Consider the following 19366-nt stretch of genomic DNA (forward strand, 5'->3'; position numbering starts at 1 on the left):
CTTGCAAAAGATAGTAAAGCCCCATAGAAAGGACTGGAGCACCAGGCTACAAGATGCACTGTGGGCATATAGAACAGCATACAAGACACCCATTGGGATGAGTCCCTTCCGCTTGGTTTATGGAAAAGCTTGTCATCTCCCAGTTGAAATAGAACACAGAGCCTTCTGGGCAGTTAAGGAGTGCAACATGGGAATTGAGAATGCCGGAGCTGAAAGGAAGTTGCAACTGCAAGAACTGGAGAACCTTCGCCTAGAAGCTTATGAGAACTTCAGAATATACAAGGAAAAGATGAAGGCTGTACATGATCAGAATATCAAGAAGAAAGAGTTCCAACCTAGAGATTTTGTCCTCCTTTACAAATCTCGACTACGGCTCATGCCCGGTAAGTTGAGATCAAAATGGAAAGGTCCATACAGAGTAGAGAAGGCTGAACCGTACGGAGTTTATCACCTAAGCCATCCTTCAAGCTCTGAACTTATTAAGGTTAATGGACAACACCTGAAGCTGTACCATGGTGAGAAGGTGCAGAAAAATAAGGAGCTTGAGATCTTCCGCCTAGAAGATCCCCACATAGCAGCTGATTGAGCTAGTGGAGCGTCCAACTTACGGACGTTAAAGCGAAGTGCTTGGTGGGAGACAACCCACCGCGGTATGATCGTTATTTTCTTCACTTTTAGCTTTTCTTCTTTAATAACTCTTCTCTTTATTAGTGCTTTCGTGCTCTTTCATTTACATGTCTTTATATTTCTTTTTAAAAAAAAAAAATTTCGCCACGCAACGCGTCCGCGTCGCAAAAGGGGTGGAGAAAACAAATAAACGAACAGAGAGTCCGGCAGGACCGTGGCTGGAGGCGTGCCAATGGCAAAAATCGGCCCACGCGACCGCGTCCCTGACGCGTTCGTGTCGCATGGGAATCATGGCCTCCCACGCGACCGCATGCTCTACGCGGCCGCGTGCCCTGAGTTTTCGACGTAAAAGGGTGCACATCAACATTTTGTGCAAGCGTGATGCTGGATTGGAGCTGGAGGCACAATCCTTGTCACGTGACCGCGTCGCCGACGCGGCTGCGTCACCAATTTTATAACGCACACTCATGCGATCGCGTGACCCACGCGATCGCGTCACCCCAATTTGGCAATTAAATTAAAATGAACAGAGAGTTGTGCTGGAGCGAGGCTGCACTCGCGCCAGCAGCGTAACATGGGTCACGCGACCGCGTGACCGACGCGTCCGCGCCCCCCTACCTGACGCGCACCCACGCGAACGCGTGCCCCACGCGGCCGCGTCGCATGCGCCGCACAGCTCAACCTAAACTTGCCACATATCTTATCTTTCTCTCCCCCAAATCCTAATTTTTCTTTTCCCTCCTTATTTTTTCTTCCCTCTTCCCCCTTCTATCTCACCTTTCACTCTCTATCCCTCTCACCACCATTAACATGGTTTTACCTTCTTCTTCCTTCTTCTCTTTTCCATCATTCTTATTATATTATATATATTTTTATTTTCTTTTTTTCTTTCCTTTCTCTTTTCACTTTTGTATTTTATTTTCTTCTTTCCCTTTTTACATGGTGCTAGAAAATTTTTTTTGAGTCATCATCCCTCATTATATGTTTGTGGATTATTGCAAATTGTTTGACAATTATTTTTCTCCTATTTAAGGGATTGCTTGCATGTTCATCTTCATATTTTCTATACCCTATTCACCATGCATGCTATGTGTTTATGAAAAAGCTCATGTGGCATTATGCACTTCTCTATATTGCTATACTATTCAATGCTTGCTTTTCACAATTTTTCCTTATTATTTTATTAATTGAATTCAATTGTCAATACAAACGTGATGGTTTATTACGAAGTAATGCTTAGTCTATGCTACTCATGCCCTTTGCCAGCATGCCAATAAACACCTTGCATTCATTTGCCTTTAGATGCACTAGCTATTTTTCATAGTTGGCTTCTCACATGTACTCGCGAGCATGTGATAATGTCAGCATATCTTCATGTGCATCCATCACCCCCTTTTTCGTTTTCCTTCCTTGCTGTATTTCTCTTTAAATTTAATTTTCTTTCTCTTCTCTTCTTTCAGGATGGCCACCAAGAAAGGAAAGAAGAAAGCAACTTCCAAACCACCAGCAAGAAGAGGAACTAAAAGAGCATTAGTGGCAGAGCCTTCTTCCACCGCAGTCAAGCCCTCAACAAAACAAGTTAAGAGGATAATAAAGGTTGACGAAAAGGATAAAGCCTTTCCAGCAAAGGACGCTGCGCGATTTTCCAATCGCTACTGTGAGTAGATGTTCCCTATTCTGGCAGAAAGGAACTATAACAATGAATACCTTCTTATCCTTCCGTCCAATATTGCCATCTTTGTTGAGCCGCAAATTGAGCGAAGACAATGGGGTTTCCTACGGAGACAGCCAAGGCAGGTCAATCTTTCTTGGGTAGTTGAGTTCTACTCCAACTTCTACATGCCGACCCTGCAATTTGTTTATGTCTGGCAGAAGCAAGTCCCCATCACAGAAGAGGCCATTCAGCAAGCTCTGAGTTTTCCCCCTATTCCAGCAGGAATGGACGCTTTTCAAGAAGCCACCCTTCAGCGCCAGAGATACCAATTCAACTGGGACTCTGTTCTCGGAGTCGTCGCCTTACCTGGCAGCCGTTGGATCTACGGATACCACCGTACCCGCCCTAAGGGAATCTTGGCTTCAGCACTTACCTTGGAGGCTCGCGTATGGGTGCAGATCATGTCCCATTACGTCTTTCCGAGCACTCATGAGTCCTCCTTCACTGCGGACATGGCTGTTCTACTATGGTGCATCCTTACAGACCAACCTCTGAATCTCGCAAGACATATCCGGAATGCTATGGAACACGTACAAATTGCGGGCAACTTACCTTTCCCCGCCCTGGTCTCAGATCTTGTCTCAGCAGCCGGAGTCTCCTACAGAGCTGGGGACACCAAAGCCATGCTTCCAAGGAATGATCAGTATGTCCCTAACGGGAAATACCTCAGACTCTTAGCAGCCACTACAAGCCTTCCTACTGCTCCAGTTGAAGATAATCCTTCTTCAACACCACAAGCATCTACAACTGAGAAATTGCTCCAGCAGATAATCGAACGGTTGGATCGGCAAGAACAGAAAGCAAAGATGAGAGAGCGCCGTAACGAGCGCCGATTCAAACACCTCAAGGAGCTACTCAAGGGACACTTCAGAGACTCAGACACCCCGGACTCCACTTCCTTTACCAGCACAGGGAGCCATGACGGCCCCGACTGTGGAGATACTGCTACTAGCCCACCCCTGTTTCTGACAGATGGCACCGAGGACGGTGCAACGCCTTAAGTGTGGGGAGGTCGGTCAGTACCTGACTTCCGGAGGTAATTTCTCTTCTCTAGCACCAATAATTAGGATATTTTAGTTAGATTTTCTTTCCTTTATAGAATAGAATAAATTGCATAGGTTAGGATAGTTGCATGCATGTTCTACTTGATTGAAAAGACAATAAGTTTCTTTTAAAAATCTATCTTTGGAACAAAATTTCACTAATTTTTCAAAATTTTTATGATAAATTTGCTTGAGTTGTATTTAGAACATGATATTTGAGTTAAAGAACACACAACCTGTGAAAGATTTGAGCCTTTACGAATGGTTACATTATTTAACCATAATTATTTCATTCTTGTGTGTCTACTTCTCTATGATTGTAATCTATATTTTGTTTTATCTTATATGTCCAATAGTTATTATATTTGCATGCTTGCACATGAATGAGGCCATTATTTGTTTAAACTCACTCATCCAAATTAAGCCTACCCTTTTTAACTACCTTTGTTAACCACTTTGAGCCTTTAATTCCCATTTGTTCGATATTTTACCACATTACTAACCTTAAGCCGAAAAACAATTGTATACCCAAATTTGAATCTTTGGTTAGCTTAAGATAGAATTGTGTGTGCTAGTTAAGTATGGGAAATTGTGGGAACAAAAGTTGTTAAGGGAATGTGTCATAAAAATTTAAGGGGAATTTGGATACCTACTCATGTGAAACTACAAGAATAAAAAAATCTATGTGCATTGACAAGCTTTATTTAAAAAAAAAAAACAAATCAAAATCAATAAATAAGGGGACAAAATTACCCCAATGTTAAAGTCAGAATTCAAAGATCAGTGCACATATAATAAGAACCAAAATATAAGTTGATACATGAGTATGGATTGAAAAAGGGAATTCTGGGTAGCTAGGTATGAACTTTAAAGACGACATTAAGTGTATACAAGTTATGTTAGAGCTTGGGTTAATTAAAGATTCAATTTATTAGCTCACTTGACCAAATATACACCCCCACCTATACCTTAGCCCCATTACAACCTTGGAAAGACCTCATGATGTTTGCATTGGTACATTAACTATTGTTGATTGGTTAGGAGAAGAACAAAAGTTAGAAAGCATGATTAGAGAAGGATAGAGTGACCACCCTATACACTAGAGATTAGAGCGTACATACATTATCAGTGAGGGTTCAATGCTTGAATTTTCATGTTCCCTGCTTTCACAAGCTATCTTCTTGCACTTTTATCTGTTTTATTGTGTAATGATAAAATTAGTGGAATTTGATTTGTAATTGTTTTGAAGAGCTTATTTACTTTTGATTAAGTGGACAAGAATCATGTAGTTGCATTTATATATATATATATATATATATATATATATATATATATATAGATTTGCATTGCATTTCATGAGTTTCTACATGTTCATACTTATTTCCTTATCTCCTTCAATTAAGCATGAGGACATGCTAATGTTTAAGTGTGGGGAGGTTGATAAACCACTATTTTATGATTTATATTGTGTTTAATTGTGTGGTTTTATCATGATCCTTACCCACTTATTCATTAAATTAGCATGCATTTAGATTTCCTTCCTGAATTTATTACATGTTTGAAAACTGCTTCCTAGAGACTTTAATTATTTACTTTTAATTCTCCTTTATTCCATTCGATGTCATGATCTGTGTGTTGAGTGTTTTAGACTTTACAGGGCATAAATGAGTTAGAGATTGGAAAGGAAGCTAGCAAAAATGGAAAGAACACAAGAATTTGAGGAGATAACCAGCGAGAAGTGACGCGGTCGCATGGCTCACGCGACCGCACGAAGGAGAGCAAATCGCAGCGACGCGGCCGCGCGGATTGGAAAAGCTCTGGCGACGCGATAGCGTAGACGACGCGAACGCGTGGCGAGGAAAAGCGCGAATGACGTGTTCGCATGGATGACGCGATCGCGTGACATGTGCGATCTGCATAATCTGCAGAATTCGTTGGGGGCGATTTTGGACCCTATTTCGGCCCAGTTTTTGGCCCGGAACAGCAGACTAGAGTCAGAGAACATTCAGAAACAAATAAAACATTTATTCAGAGACAGACAGATCTAGTTTTTTACACTCTTAGGTTTTTCTCTTTAGGTTTTAGAATTTTAATTGGTCTTAGCATTGGAACATTGAGAAGAGTTATTTTTCCTCATCAAGACTTCATCATTCTAGTTTGTTTTCTTAACTTGGTTTCATTCTTCATTGTTCCTTGTTTTGTTTAATTTTGTTATTTGAATACTTTTATGATTAATTAATGCAAGGATTATTTCTTTTTAATTCAATTTCAATTCCAATAATTATGTCTTCTTTTAATTCCCTTTCATGTGCTATGGATTCTTTATTTACAATGCGTGAGTAGTTTCCTTACTTGATGGGGAGTTGATTAAAAGGAATTCTTGAGTTGGAAGGATTGAAAGAAAAATTTGTAATTGGGTTAAATGTTGGATTGCTATCCTGTCACCAACGCCAATCCCTTTGAACTAAGTGGGTTGCAACTTGTGAACAGATCTGGCATTCCAGCTTGTTTGACTTTCCCTTACTTAGTAAAGGATAACCAAACAGAATAACCATTAATTATAAATTAATCTTACAATCACTCCACCAATAATAGAAATTTCAACCAATCAACTCCCAGTCAAGGCTTTTATTCATATTATTTAACTTTCCTCAATTTACATTCCAATTTACTTAGCTCAACTTCTTGGAACATCTGATTAATAAGATAGCACACTTTCCTGCAACTCGTTGGGAGACGACCTGGGACTTAAAACTCCCAGTAATTTTTAATTTAATTCTCTGTGACATATTTCTAAATTGATAAGCAGATTTTCGGTGAGTTAAGAACTATACTTGCAACGTAATCATTTTAATAATTTTTAATTCACCAGCTTCTGCGTCTCATCAGTGGACTTAGAGAATTAGTTCTTTGATTAGCTTGAGTGTCCACCTATTCCTATATCACCTATATACACTTAACAATATAACCTATCTACCCATTTTCTTTTTCCCATCTCACCTCACTCATGCATTTTCTTTTCAAACATGGCATATGCACCCTCTATTTAACTCTTTATTTTATGCTTTGTTATGCACAAGTTTTTTTTATATATATTGAACTATGAATGCATATGTCTTCATTAATGCAATGCATGAGCATCACCTAATTGCCAAAAATTTTCCACAATAATACTTATGCCTCCATCACCAAGGTTTCCCAAAATTCTCCCACACTTAGACTTTACACACTAATCAACCCAAGCTAATCAAAGAGTAATTCGGGGACATCAATGATTTTCTGCTTAAGGGGAGTAATGTGCTATCATCAGAACAAAAGGGGATTCATAGGCTCAAGGGGGTTCACAAAGGTGCATGCAAGGGTTGGCCATATAGGTTAGTGAGGTTATCATCAAACATGGCCTCAATCATGCTAAATGCATTCAAACACAAATACATGATAAAGAGAATCATACAAATCAATGATCACAATAAAAAAGGAGGAATAATCACACAAGAACAACATTATGGTTGAAAAGTGCAACCATCTATTAAGGCTTAAAGCTCACAAGGTATGTTGTTCGAGCTCTTTTCCATGTTCTACAAACAATCTACTTCAAGCAAGTTGGCAAACATAATATTTCCTTCAATTCAATCAATGATACACCCTATAAAAAGGATTTCATGGAAATTCCTTGGTGTTTCACCAACTTATTCATTTTAACATGCAACATGCAAGTACTAACTTCTAAATATCCATAAACGATAAAGAAATATTTACAAGCAACCAAACAAGATAAAATAGACATAAAACTACTCAAAATAAGAAAAAAGTACTACAAAAAGAAACATTGCAAAGTGCCTAGAAGAGAGAAATTTTACCCCCTTGGAATCATTGATCCTCCCCCACGCTTAGTTTGTGCACGGTCCTCCGTGCATGCTTATGCTCCGGGAGGATGAAGAGGGGCCACCTTCAGCTGGTGGACTCAGAAGTGGGTTGGTCAACTTCATCATACTCCGCCCCCGCTATCTCGGATGAAGCTCTAGGAGGCGGGACGGGGTCTCTTCCTTCTAGCCTTGTCGCTATCCAGTCAAAACGTGTTTGCTCTAAATGCTCTATGCAGTGGATATCGTGCAAGATGTCTTGGTATAATTCTGGAAGAGGACGGAGAAAAGGTAAAGCAGTTGACGAAGTTGGTAGACTTGGTAGTGTTATGGGTGTCTTCCTCTTAGAGGGTGTTGTGGTTGTTAATCTCTCCAAATCACCCCTCGGGATGTACCTGTTGCCTCTAGGGACCCTAAACATGATGTCTCTCGGACGCTACTCTACTCCCGCTACGGTTGCTAAACGCATCACCATCGATGGAAAAGGGATGTTGATGTTTTTCTTCTCAATCAGTTTCCATATCGATGTGCGTAATAAATGTACGATGTCTATACTCTTGCCTTCCATGATAGTCTAAAGTAGCAACGCAGTCTTGAATCTCACATGGGTAGCATGGGTGCTGGGAATGATGTAGTCCACCACAATTTGATGCCATATACGAGCTTCGGCATTCAAATAAGAGTAACCTATAATTACGGGAATAGAATTTCTCCCTTTGCTATACTCCCATGAGGCACCGGGACGGCCAATTCTCTGAAGTATGGGAGTCAAGGGTATCCTCCCCTTGGACGCATTCACCTTGATCCTTAAATAATCATCATTCTCGGGTGAAATATGGGGGATCTTCAGAATAGCTTCAATAGTTCGGTTGGAAGTATCCAACCTCTTGCCCCGGAGGAATACCGACTCCGCTTCCCACTTTTGGTAGTTGGCGTAGAATTCCCGCACCATGGTTTCATTGACTTCAATTGGGTCTTGCTCTAAAAACTCCCAATGAAGTGAGGCGATCCGCTCATGGATGACCGTTTTATACTTGATCGGAACCTTAAGCGTCCGTTCCCAATGGATTGGCCTTTCCTCAAATTTGCCATATTGGAACTTGGCTCTTTAGATGATCAAGGTGTCCGGGTTATCACTCGGGCGAGCCATGAAGTATGGTCTTGATGCACGGGGTGTAGGTTCCACAATCGGTAAAGCGACCGGTTTCTTACCCTTCTTTCGCATCCTAAAAAGAAAACAGAAAATATCAAGGTCATAGGACAACAACAAACTTAGAACAAGGAGGAAGCACTTAATGAAGTGAAGAAACAAAATCCTTAGTTGGAAGTTTGAAAATAGTGTGATTCATAAGAATGGCGGTGTGTATATTCTAATGGTGCGCGCGGTTGGAACACACACACCGGCCGCACACAACGGCAATCACACTCTTAAGGCAATTCAAAGTTCAAAACTTTACAACTAAGTGCTTAAGTTGCACATGTGAAATATAGAAATGAAAGCAACTTCAAGCAAGCACCGACAAGGAATTGTCAATTGATCATCCTCAACAAGTGGTAATCACATAGACGATGCTCTCAATTCCAAACCCAAAAGATGTTTGATCAATACATCATCAAAAGTTGAACATTCGTAAAGTGATTACTCAAGTTAAATTCAAAGATGAACAATGAGACTCTAATTCTACCAACGCAATGCATTTACATCTAAAGTCACCCATTAACAAAGTACACAAATCTTGGATAATGTGGGTAGTTGAACTCAAATACCAACAATGAAATGCATTGGCAAAGCAATGTGATCAACATCAAAATTCACAAACGAATTTGCACAATTCATACAATATGCCTAACCAAAGATAAATTGAAAAAATATGATGGCCAAGTCATATGAATCAAACAAGATGTTCACTGAGGCATTTTATCGAACATGTGGTATGCAATGTGCAAGTGCAACACAATTATAGTTTCTAAACCAACAGAGAATCCTTTCGTACAAAAGTTTTGGTTGTCACTAAAGCAAACCTAATAAAATTAATAACCGAAGTATTTAAACCTCGGGTCGTCTCTCAAGGAATTGCAGGGAAGTATGATTTATTATTGGTTATGGAAAAAGGTATACTTTTGGATTTTTGAAATAGGGAACAGGAAAATAAATTAGCAATAAAGTAAATTAATAATCATGAAAACCATTGCAGGGTATAAGAACTGGAAATCCTATCCTAGTTATCCTTATCAAGTATGATGAGAATTGTTTATTGCTCCCACTTAGTTAACCCTTACTAAATAAAGGAAAGTCAAGTGGACCAATCAATGGGATTCCTCAAGTCCTAGTCAACTCCTATGGAAAGACTAGCTTTAGAGGGATCCAAATCAATCAGCAAATTCCAATTTTCAATCGACAACTGAGTTTGATAACTCAAGTGTCACCAATTACTCAACCAAAGCAAGGGAGAAAAATCTAAATTAAATTGGAAGCATCAATAACATAAATAAAAGAAAGTAATCATAATTCTGAAATACCTCAAATTGCATTAAATATAAAATCAAATCTAACATTGGAATTCATAAACCAATATTGGGAAAGTAAACAAATTAAAGTAATAGAATGAATAAAAGTAAAAGAGAAATTAAATTAAAGGAACATTGAACCTGGAATTGAGGAGAAACAATCCTAAAACTAAGAGAAATCATAATCCTAAAACCTAGAGAGAGGAGAGAACCTCTCTCTCTAGAAAATTACATCTAAAACCTAAAATTATCCATAATGAATGAATCATTGATGAATGATTTGATTCCCTCATTCTCCAGCCTCTATTCTGTGTTTCTGGGCTTGGAATTGGGCCAAAAAGGAGCCCAGAAATCTCTGAGGGTGAATTCTACAACTTTCTGCATGTGGCTTCTGTCACGCGTACGCGTAGGACACGCGTGCGTGTCATTTGGAGATTTTTCTTGTCACGCGTATACGTCAGTCACGCATACGTGTCGCTCGTGCTCTGCGCTAGGCACGCGTTTGCATCATCCATGCGCGCGCGTCGCTGCCATTTTCTTCAAAACTTCATTTTGCGCGTTCCTTCCACTTTTGCATGTTTCCTTTCTGTCCTCTAAGCCATTCCGTACCTATAAAGCCTGAAAATACTTAACACACAGATCACGGCATCGAATGGTAATAAAGGATAATTAAAATTAACAGTTTTAAGGCCTAGGAAACATGTTTTCACATATATCATAGAATAAGGAAGGAATTGTAAAACCATGCAAATTGTATGAATAAGTGAGTAAAGACTTGATAAAAACCATTCAATTGAGCACAAGATAAATCATAAAATAGTGGTTTATCAACCTCCCCATACTTAAACATTAGCATGTCCTCATGCTCAACTTAAGAGAGAATAAAAAGAGTGAAGGTAGAATGGTGGAATCTATGCAATTCAATCTATCTAAATGTAAGCTACCTAAATGAATCATGCAATTCTAATTACTATCCACCTAGATATATAAAGCTTACATGTGGTTAAATTGAGTCAAATTTTTCAAGGAATCATATATGCACAACCAAGGCTAAATCATATTTAAAACACATTCACAATTGAGTTAAGTTAATCAAAAGAGTTCACAAACTTGCAAGATAAGCAATAATCAAACATGGATATATGGAAATGAGCTATTGAACCCTCACTGGATTTGTATATACACTCTAATCACTCAGTGTTTGGGGTTAATCACTCTACTCCTCTCTAGTCATGCTTTTTAAAACTTTGTTCTTCATCTAACCAATCAACAAATATTTAATGTATACATGAAAACATCATGAGGTCTTTTCAAGGTTGTAATGGGGTTAAGGCAAGCGTGAGGATATATATGGCCAAGTGAGCTATAAATTGAATCCTTGATTAGTCTAAGATCTCACCTAACATACACATATTCTATATAACTCTAACATTATGCCTAACTATCCAAATTTTCCACTTTTGTATCACATACTCATGTAGCAAATCATTTTTAATTTTATCACATGTGCATTGATTTTTACTAAACTTAATACTGGGGTAATTTTGTGTCCCCTTATTTAATTATTTAATTATATGGATTTTTTTATTTTTATTTTTATTTTTATTTTATTTTTATTTTTATTTTTTTTAAAGCATAACATATCAATGCACATTGTTCCGAAGGTTACCTAAAACTGTAAGTCGATCTCGGACGAGATCTTCTGTATTGGTCGGAGATGACGTGTCCAGCTGGAGGGTGGCGGCCGGAGCTGTCGCGTCCTACTTGTTGGACTGGCTATGCCGCTGATCCTTTGTCACCGGAGGGTTGTGGTACCTGCAAGGGACTCCGATGCTTAAGTTAGCAAGGGTATTAAGCAGGTTTTTTAGTAGAATTAGAGTATGAGTTATGCCTGGGTGCTCCAGTGTATTTATAGTAGTGTGGAGTGACCTTTCTAAAGATAAGATAGTTATCTCATCTCATCTTATCTTTTGAGTGAAGTCATCTTATCTTTAAGGGAACCGACCTTATCTCTATAGGCTTGGGATGCCTTTGGATTTGGGTCGTGTTCCTCTGTTTGGGCCCTTATTGGGCTTTTCTGGTGATTTGGCCGAGCTCTTTGAGAAGAGGTCGGATAATCTGACCTGAAGAGGCCGGTTGACTTTGTCTCCAAACATCCCGGGTCGGAGAACTTGACCCAGGGTACGAACAATGCCCCTGCTCGAGTGCGGTCTTCCTTTTGAGGTCGAGTCTTTATTTTTAGGACTTCAATCCTTTTATGGTGAAGCCGAACTCGAGCATTTTGTCGACTTCTTCTTTGTAGAATTCTCCTTTAAATGTGAAACGTTTTTCTTTGAATTTTCATTCTTTTGAAAACGCGCGTCTCCTTGCTTTTGGAATGCGCGAGGGTTTAAAAACCTCATTAATTCTTTTAATGCTTCGTTTCTTTGCCTCCCACGTTCATTTTGAACTTTTTCACAAAAAACGATTTCTCTTCTCTATTTCTTTGCCGTAACTTCCCCCTTTGCTTTCTACCTTTCTGTTTTGCCTGAGACTTGCATTTTCGCGTTTCTCTCTGCGATGCCGTTTGGTGATTGTTGGTGTTTTTCTTTGCTCGAAAGGCGATTCTGTCTCTCCGTCTTCAATTTCTTCGAAGCTTCTCCTTTTTTCAAGTAGGTTCTCTTTTCCGTTGTTCTTCCTTTGCATTGTTCTTATTTCTTGGTAAAGTTTTGATTTTGCTTGAGTGTATGTTGGAAAGCTTGATCCTTTTCGTATTTTTTTGTGCTTGTTTGTCTCTGTGATGTGTTTTTCCTGGCTTCTTATGTATACTCTTGGCATTTCTCCCGATGGTTGAAGCTTTTTAGGGCTTTGCATATTTGTTGCCTGCTTCTGTCTTTTTTTGATTTTGTAGCTTTTGGGATAATGGCTCGTTTTGATTCTGAAAAAGGGTTTCCGTCTTTAATGATTTCCCCTGGGCATGTTTTGTTACTTGGCAGTTCTTTTTGCTGATAGACTGACACTGTAGTTGAGAGGTGTCTTTATTTGGTTTTTTCTTCTTGGAGTGTTGGTTGAGAGCGGGTTTTTCTTTTGTTGAGATAGCTTTGTAGAGGACGATGGTCTTTTGATAATCTTGCTTTGATTTGCATTTTTCTTCTTGAAGCGTTGCTTAGAGTCTTTTGCTGGGATGTTTTAGCCTCTGTAGGCTTTTCTGAGTCTGTTGCTCTATGTCATTGCCTCCAAAGGATGCCCCTGGACCTTGGTGTGTGTCTTGGGGCTTTCCTTTTATTGTTTGTATTGCTCTGAGTCATATTATCCGAGTTGTTTTGATATCGCCCGAGCTGTATTTGGTTAGTAATCCCTTTTCTTTTCTTGTTTGTAGGACTAGTTGGCCATGTCTTCTCGGAAAAATATTATCGAGGCGTCTTCTAAAGTTCCTGAGGGGATGTTCGACTGGTTGGACTCCCTTATGTTACTGTGTGTTTCTCTAGCTAATTCTGAATTTTGTGTGGAGCTTAGGAAACATCACCGAATCTGTAGTAGTAGGGATCAGGAGAACAACTATGAATTGGTAGCACCTGATTATGATGAAAGGGTTTGCTTCCCTGTTTTGACCCAGGGAGAGCGTCCCTTTTTCTATGCATACGACTTCTTTTTTAGCCAGATGAACATCACCCTTTCCTTCACTCCTTTTGAGACCGACCTGTTATGGTCGTGTAATGTGGCCCCATCTCAGCTTCATCTGAATTTTTGGGGTTTCATCAAGATTTTTCAGTTGGTTTGTCAAGAATTTGATGTTAAACCTTCTCAAACTCTTTTTCTGTATCTTTTTGTGTTGACCAAGCCTCGGACTACCAAAAAGAAGGCTTCTTGGATTTCTTTTAGGTCTGCCCAGGGACACAAAGTTTTTTTCATGTATGATGAGTCTTTTCGGGATTTTAAGAATTACTTTTTTAAGATCCGAGCCATTGAAGGAGCTTGTCCTTTCTTTTTGGATGAGAATGGCAAGCCCCACTTTCCCTTAGAATGGCAGAAGAGTGTAGTGGTGTCTAGGTATATGACGAACTGATTTCTACTAGTAAAGAATTTTTATAAAAATAACCACGTTGTGAGTATAGTTTCTAAACCAACAGAGAATCCTTTTGTACAAAAACTTGTTTGATACTAAAGCAAACCCAATAGAATTTTTATAAAAATAATCGCATTGTGAGTATATGTTTTTGGTTTTTTTTGAAATAAGGAACAAGTAATTTAAATGACAAGAAAAATAAATTAATAATTAAAAAATCTCTTGGCAAGGTATAAGAACTGGAAATCCTATCCTGGTTATCCTTATCAGGTGTGATGAGAATTGGAATTTGCTCCCACTTAGTTAATCCTTACTAAATAAAGGAAAGTCAAGTGGACTAATTAACTTGATTCCTCAAGTCCTAGTAAACTCCTATGAAAAGACTAGCTTTAGAGGGATCCAAATCAATCAGCAATCCCAACTTCCAATCAACTGCTGAGTCTGATAACTCAAGTGTTACCAATCACTTAACCAAAGCCAAAAGGGAAGAAAATCTACTCGAATGAAAATGCCTTCAGATTGGAAGCAGCAGTAACATAAATAAAAGAAAGAAATATCAAATCTGGAATACCTCAAATTGTATTTAAATAAAGATATCAATTCTGACATAGGAAAGTTCATAAGCCAATTTGGAAAGATAAATAACAATTAAAGTAATAGAATAAATAAAAGTAGAAAATAAATTAAAGGAACATTGAACCTATGATTGAAGGGAAGTAGCCTAATCATAATAGAAATCCTAAATCCTAATCCTAAGAGAGAGGAGAGAGCCTCTCTCTCTAAAAAACTACATCTAAAAACCTAAAATTATGAATATGAATGTTGTATGAATTGTCTATTGCCCGTCCTCTTTGATTCCCCCATTCTCTGGCTTATATTCTGTATTTCTGGCTTGGATTTGGGCCGAAAAAGGGCCTAGAAATCACTGAGGGCATTTTCTGCAGATTTCTGCACGTGGCGTCTATCACGCGTACGCATGGGTCACGCGTTCGCGTCATTTGTGTTATGCTCAAGGCACGCGTCTGCGTCATCCACGCGTACGCGTCGCTGCTATTTTGCACTAGGCATGCATCCGCGTCGTCCACGCGTACGCGTCGCTGCCTTTTCTTCAAAACTCCATTTTGTGCTTTCTTTCTATTTTTGTATCTGTCTTCTAAGCCATTCCTATCCTATGAAGCCTGAAAATACTTAACACACATATCACGGCATGGAATGGTAATAAAGGGTAATTAAAATTAATATTTTTAAAGCATAGGAAATATATTTTCACATATATCATAAAATAAGGAAGGAATTGTAAAAGCATGCAATTTACATGAATAAGTGGGTGAAGAGTTGATAAAAATACTCAATTGAGCACAAGATACATCATAAAATATGGGTTTATCAGTATACTTGGGAGATGTTGGACGAGGTCGAGCAGGATTTTGTAAATGTCTTGGAGGATATTTGGGGGGAACCTCCCCATCTTGATACTAAGAAGTTTTTGGGAGATCCATCCCTTGTCTGAATTGTGCTGGGTATTCATTATATTTTGCTATACTTTACTTTGCTTCCTTCTTTTAGCAGCTTGTAACCTGCTTCTATGGTTGATTTTGTTTTTCAGAGATGGCCAAGAATAATGACTCTATGAAAGCCTTTAAAAAGGCGAGGAAGGCTACTACGGCCCAAAACATCTCGGCCAAAGGGGCTGGGGAAGGGTCTTCTCGTGTTCCTCCCAAACAGTCCGTACCGAGCTCTCCTGGCCCGAGAAGGATGATCCCTACCCCTCGGGTCCATGTGCTTGATCCTCCCCAGGCTTCTGCTACTTTCTCCTCTCCTACGGCTATTCCCCCTTCAAAAAGACCTCGGACTGTTGAGCCCTTTAATTTAGAAGCCCCTGATTTCGATGTTGTTGGGTTTGTTGACCAACAGATTGCTCCTTATGGTGTCATTCCTACTGACGATGTCTCTCTCTTCTTCATAATTTGGATTTTAGGGTTAAGTTCGATTTTGGTCCCCAACGTAGAGGCTAAAAATCAGAATCGTCTCCAACTTTTTTTTTGCTACAAAATAGTCTCCAAAAGTTTCAGTTTGTTTTAAAATTGTCCCTTGGACAAAAATACCCCTCCCTCCCTCCCTCCCCTCTTCTTCCTCTTCTTCCCTAAAATTATGTAGGAGCACCTCCCTCCCCTCCTCCCCTCTTCTTCCCCAAAATTATGCAAAAGCACCAGCAGAAGCACCTTCCTCCCCTCTTCTTCCCCTTCTTCCCCAAAATTATGCAGAAGCACCAGTAGAAGCACAAGTAGAAACAGAACCAAAAGCTACAACAACAATTAATCAAACAGAAACAGCAGCAGGACAACAACAACAATAAATCAACAATGAAATCAAGTAGAAATAGAAAAAGAACAACAATAACAATGAAATAATATAATCAATCAGAATCAGAATCAACCAGAAACAACAATAATAAAAATCAGCAAATATAATAGAAGCAGAATGAAAGAAGAAGAAGAATGATGGAAGCAAAAGCAGAGAAGAGCAGCGGTAAAGAACGGCGGCGGCGACAGCAAAGACCCTTCCCCCTCTTCTTCCCGAACCCCCTCCCCCCTTCTCCCTTCGCATAACCCCTTCCCCCTTTTCCCTTTACTTTACGCATAAAACCCCTCCCCTCTTCTTCCTCAACACCCCTCCCTCCCCCTTCTTCCCTTTCCTTCCCCTCCCCCCGTTTCTTTTCGCATAACCCCCCTTCTTTCTCTCCCCCGATCCAACAATATTCTAAATTCAAGCCAAATTCAGTAACAACAATATTTCACAAAAAATTCAGAAATTTTACAAAAAATCCAGTTCACAGAAGAAGAAGAAGAAGAAGAAGCGGCAGACAGTGAGGGCGAGGAGGAAGAGCAGTGGCAGAGAAGAAGAAGAAGAAGAAGAAGAAGAAGAAGAAGAAGAAGAAGAAGAAGAAGAAGAAGAAGAAGAAGAAGAAGAAGAAGAAGAAGAAGAAGAAGAAGAAGCTGGTGATGGTGCTGTGATGGCAGGCAGCAGGGCGGCAGCGCTGTGGTGGTGTGGTGCGGTACGGCAGGCGGCAGGGCAGCAGCATGGCAGGGCGGCGGTCCCCCTTCTCTCCCCCTCCTCCTCCTCCTCCCCCCTTCTTTTCTCACGCCCCTCCCCTTTCTCTCTCTCCTCACCCCCTGCTTTTGTTATCCCTTTCTTTCTTTTTTTTATTTTATTTTATAATTTTTTATTGAGGGGTAATTTAGTAATAAAAAAATAAAATTGGTAAAAAGGATGATTTTAAAACAAACTGAAACTTTGGGGACCATTTTTGTAGCAAAAATAAAGTTGGGGACGATTCCGATTTTTGTCCTCTACGTTGGGGACCAAAATCGAACTTAACCTTGGATTTTATTACTCGGAGCAGCATCAAGATGGCACATATGGGAGTAGCTCTGTATCGAACCGCCCAAGATCTTCCTATTCATGCAACGAAGGCCTTTATGGAGGAGGCCAAATCAGAGTTTGACCGGATTAAGGGTTTAAAGGAGGAGCTCGAGGTGAAGGTGACCAAGTTGGAGAAATAGTTGGAGGGTGAAAAGACTAGAGCTATTGCCTTGGCGGCTTCTGCAAAGTTGGCTGAGGATACAGTGTTAAAGCATAAGGAGAGCTATGTCACGACCTATAGGGAGATGATGCGTCTTAGGAAAGATTTGAAGTCTGCCCGAGCTAATTATGCCGAGCTCTAGGGTCATCTTGTGGGCAGTGTCAATGCTGCTTATGAGAATTTGAAGGATCAAGTTCGAGTTCTTGCACCCGAACTTGATCTCTCTCTCTTCAGCTTGGACAACATTGTGAAGGACGGTAAAATTGTCCCTGATGATCCTGATGATGATGACGACGTCGAGCCTCCTCCTGTGCCTGCTGCCAAGTTCCCTGTTGCTCTAACTTCTTCAACTCCTTCAGCTGAGGTTGGTCATCCCAGATCGGATTCCGATTGTCAGGTCCTGAACCGAGATGATGGGACGGTAGATGCAGTGCCTCTTCAGACTCGTCCTCCTTCACCTCGTGATGCTGTGACTGGAACTCTTTGGATCCTCTATGATTATTCTAGATGTTTTTGTATATGGCCTGGCTTGTGGGCTTTAAACTTTTTATGTTTTGTAACTTGTGGTTTCTAATTGCTGGACACCTTTAGTTGCTTTTCTGTTAGCAACTTTCTTTGAAAAAAAACAAAGTAGTTTCTTAAGCTTTTGGGGCTGACTTTTGGTGGCCTCTTGAGTCTTGTTCTTATTATCATAACTTGTTCCTATCGTAATATGCTTGTCTGCGCCTATCTGACACCTTCTAGGTTTTTTGAAAGCGTTGGAACTTTGTTGTCCGACCTCTTTTGGTTGCCTTTGTACTTTCATACTTGTAGCTTGATTCCTTTGAGGTCATGGATTTCTGGGTCCAACTTTCGTGCCTTCTGTTGGCCGACTTCTTTATTTCGGCCTGAAGTTATTTCTAGTAATCCATTTTGTTTGGACCTTTTTTTTAGGTCTCTTTTTGATGGATTGCTTTCCGCTAATTTGGTTGGAAGCCGACTTCATTATGTCGATCCTCTCTAAGTTATTTCTAGTAATCCATTTATTTGGACTTTTGTTCAGTCTCTTATTTATGGATTACTTTTATAACTTTTTTGGTTTCGGGCCGACTTCCTCATGTCGGTCCCTTCCAAGTTATTTCTAGTAATCCTCTTTTTTGGACCTTTATCAGGTCTCTTTTAGGGATTACTTTTTATAACTTTTTGTTCTGGGCTGACTTCATCATGTCGGTCCCTTCTAAGTTATTTTTAGTAATCCTCTTTTTTGGACCTTTGTCAGGTCTCTTTTAGGGATTACTTTTTATAACTTTTTGTTTTGGGCCGACTTCATCATGTCGGTCCCTACTAAGTGATGAGCGGATAATTTATACGCTTTTTGGCATTGTTTTTAGTATGTTTTTAATAGGATCTAGTTACTTTTAGGGATGTTTTTATTAGTTTTTATGTTAAATTCACATTTCTGGACTTTACTATGAGTTTGTGTGTTTTTCTGTGATTTCAGGTATTTTCTGGCTGAAATTGAGGGACTTGAGCAAAAATCAGATTCAGAGGTAGAAGAAGGACTGCTGATGCTGTTGGATTCTGACATCCCTACACTCAAAGTGGATTTTCTGGAGCTACAGAACTCAAAATGGCGCGCTTCCAATTGCGTTGGAAAGTAGACATTTAGGGCTTTCCAGAAATATATAATAGTCCATACTTTGGCCGCGTTTAGATGACGCAAAAGGGCGTTGAACGCCAGTTCTACGCTGCAGTCTGGAGTTAAACGCCAGAAAGACGTCACGAACCAGAGTTGAACGCCAGAAACACGTTACAAACTGGCGTTCAACTCCAAGAATGACCTCTCCACGTGTAAACTTCAAGCTCAGCCCAAGCACACACCAAGTGAGCCCCGGAAGTGGATTTATGCATCAATTACTTACTTCTGTAAACCCTAGTAACTAGTTTAGTATAAATAGGACTTTTTACTATTGTATTAGACATCTTCGGATCATCTTATGATTT

This window comes from Arachis ipaensis, chromosome B6 (assembly GCF_059453495.1).
Source record: "Arachis ipaensis isolate K30076 ecotype BB chromosome B6, ASM5945349v1, whole genome shotgun sequence".
NCBI classification, from domain to species: domain Eukaryota; kingdom Viridiplantae; phylum Streptophyta; class Magnoliopsida; order Fabales; family Fabaceae; genus Arachis; species Arachis ipaensis.